Source organism: Epinephelus moara, chromosome 14, assembly GCF_006386435.1.
Source record: "Epinephelus moara isolate mb chromosome 14, YSFRI_EMoa_1.0, whole genome shotgun sequence".
Lineage (NCBI taxonomy): Eukaryota > Metazoa > Chordata > Actinopteri > Perciformes > Serranidae > Epinephelus > Epinephelus moara.
In genome coordinates this window covers 36,106,618-36,109,876 of record NC_065519.1, presented here as the reverse complement: position 1 = coordinate 36,109,876, position 3,259 = coordinate 36,106,618, and the positions used below count along the sequence as shown (strand labels likewise).

Below are 3,259 nucleotides of genomic sequence, written 5' to 3'. Positions count from 1 at the left end.
ACGAGATGATTGAATTACTGAGATCATGGCAAAATCTGATTGGTGAGAGAGAGAGAGAGAGAGAGAGAGAGAGAGAGAGAGAGAGAGAGAGAGAGAGAGAGAGAATAAATATAGTAGGCATGAATACAGCCTTCAGTTTTATTACTGATAATTTCAGTTATGCTTTACTGTTGTAATAGCAGTGAAGTACATATCTGAAGACTGTCCTAATTTCTTAAATGAAGCCCACTTTTTCACTTCTCATCTTTACAAAATGATTATCTTATGTGTATTTATTATATGGGACCTACCTCATGATTAGTGAGGAGTGCGAGGAGTGTGAGTGCTGATTCAGCATTCACACTTATGTTTTCCAGATCTTATTTGTTATCCTAATCTTTATTGCGTGAATGCTGGTTCAACATGTGTTCTCAATATCTCCCAACATGGACGTTTGTCGTGTCCGGTCGTGTCGCCAGCGGTAGTGGCCCTCTCCAAGGGCTGCTGGATGGGCAGCTGCTCAGCATGCTGCTCAGCATGTGCTCCAGAGTCCCCTTTCCGGGACATAGTGGACAGGTTGGAACGTCACTTTTGCCACAGGCATGCAGGTTAGCTGGGCTGGGGAGCACATCGTAGACAGTTTGGATCATGAACTTAATACACTGTGGCTCTGCCTTCCAGATGTCATTCCATGTCAGCTTCCTCTCAAGCACTCTTCCCACCTTGTCCATGCCCCCTGCTGCCGCATGATTACCATCCTGCTGGTCCTCACTTCCTCAACACTTGCTCGGACCTCCTCCAGGACCAGATGCTGTCTGTCTTTGCCATGAGCCTCGTCGTACTGTGGCTGAGGGATGGCTCCCAGGCCTGCTCACCTGGTTGCCACTGTTCCCAGCAGTGCCGTGTGTCTGAGCCAAGACTCTGCCAGCTCCAGCCCCTCTTGTGCTCTCCACTTCCTGCCTGTCCGCACCACGATGCTAGCTGATGCCACTCTGGAGTCTCTGGAGTCTCGGTAGACTAGTGCCTCTCTTGTGCGAGAGACCCTGAACTCCTCTTCCAGGCTGCTGATGGGAAGCTGAAGCTTTTTGCTCACGCCGTACAGCACTTTGCTGGTGAGACTTTGAGGCAGACCCAGCCATCTTCAGAGGTAGAAGCTGATCTTTCTTTCCAGGGCTTCTACTGTAGACATAGTCACATCATACACCAACAGAAGCCAGAGGACACGGGACAAAATGCCATGCTGGTACAACCATGTCTTGAACCTTGTGGGTAGGCCAGACTTGTCCACCGCAGACAACCAAGCTTCGAGCTTCTTAATGGTTGCTTAAACTGACGCTATGTTTTTAAGGCTGCAGTCAAAAACCTTGCCTAGGCTGGTGACTGGTTTCTCAGTAATTGATGGTATTACTGGAAAAGCGAAACTAGTCCATCACTTTGCCTCTCTTCAGGACCATGGACCTGGATTTTGTTTGAAACGGGGTACAGAGGCTCATTCTAGCCCAAGAAATAAGCTTTACCAGGCTCTGAAGGATCCACCTACAACTCGGTACTGATGTAGTGGTAACCGTCAGGTCTTCCATAAAGGCTCTGATGGGGGGCTGCCGGATTCCAGACTTGGACAGGGGGCCTCTGTACTCCGTTTCAGCAGCCTTCACCAACATATTCACGGTGAGGGGAAAAGGATCACAGAGATTGTACAGCCGGTTATGATCCCTTTCTCGAGCTGGTGCCAGTTAGATGTTATACTCCCCAGTATGACTCTCAGCCTGAAATCCCCATAATAATGATGATCAGTTGTATGACCACTCCAGTGTGTTCTAGGCTCCCTGGCACTCTGGGAATGCCACCCTTCTGTACTGATGTATCAATGTACTTGTTCTTCAGGAGGAAGTCTGTCATCCTTGTGGCTAGGACGCTAAAGAAGATCTTTTCTTCCACGCTGAGAAGTGAGATGGTTCGGAATTGCTCCAGCTTGATTGAGTTCTCCTCCTTTGGAATCCAAATTCCTGTTGTGTTGAATTCCACAAGGGGGGCTTGTACCTCCAAGAGGGCTGTCTGCAGTCCTAGCTCTTGCTCTCTGTCTGGATCACTCAGATTGTTGTGCAGGAACAGATCTACCTCTTCCTTGGAGCAGTCAAGACGCCCACTGCACTGTAAAAAGGGATTTGGGGTTTTAGTCAGATGGACTAGTGTAATCATGCTGAGTGAACTCATTGTCCATTACAACAAAGCAAGATGAGTTACAACAACTTCAACTTAAAAATATACTTAAAAACTCATAGTAATCCGTTCAGTTAACTGCAAATACTATGTTAGCGTCGTCATTTTATGTAACACACATGCGCCGCCGTATGACGTGATGACTCGGGGGCGTCATGATGACGTAGCGTGATCACGCAAATCTGAAATTGAGCAAAGAAGCTGGCCCACATCTTCTTCAGAGCTGGAACCGCGCGCCATAATCAAGTAAGTATATTTATATTTAAACTAGCAACTTTATCGTAGGCAATGCAAATTCATTTATTCATTCATTCATTCATTCATTCATTCGATGCATATTTCATGTTTTGTTCGTTTTGCTTATTGGGAATACGTTAGCATGTTAGCGAGCTAGCTAGCCGTTGGTTGGAAATTTTGCTGACAAATGGCGTCAGTTCACTTCATTCTGCTTTCAATAGCGCCACACTCATTAAGCGGTAACGTTAACTAACCGATTAATTAGCGCAAAATGAAGTGAGTTACAAGAGGTGCATATTGTCCCCATGTGTTCTCCCACTCGTCAGCCTCTCGGCCGGGAGGGGGGAGGAGGAGGGAGGAAGCCGTCGGGCCCGGCACCTGTTCATTTTTTTCTTTTTGTTAGGGAGTTTAAGCAAGGTGATGGTCTTTTTAACTTCATTGCTGCAGAAAAAGCGACGTCCTGCTTATAAAAAGCTTGACGGTATAAATTAATTAGATTATTATGTTATAAAGATCCGCTCTACGTGTGATTAAAGAGGAGCAGAGGGGCAGATTGACTTATTGTTCGGCGCAGATAAATGCGCTGGTGAACAGCGGGGCTGTTCAGGCTTCTCCCTCCTGTCTGAGCCCGCGGCGTCACGCATGTTACGCCTTTATGCCCGTGTTGTTTGGTTATGTGTTAAAAACGAAACAAAACAAAAGGCAGAATATAGAAGAGTGTTCGTTGCGCTGATATTGCGCGATCTCTGTGTAAAAAGGGCCTCTCTCTCCTCTCCGTTGTCAGTGTCAGTGGACAGGCAGGAGTGGAAGAGCTCTGAAACTT

At 46.9% G+C, this 3,259-nt stretch overlaps 1 pseudogene; it reads right to left on the bottom strand.

Moving 5' to 3' along the window:
* Positions 1-397: 397 nt before the first annotated feature.
* LOC126401235 (uncharacterized) lies at positions 398-2,178 on the bottom strand (annotated as a pseudogene).
* Positions 2,179-3,259: the final 1,081 nt, after the last annotated feature.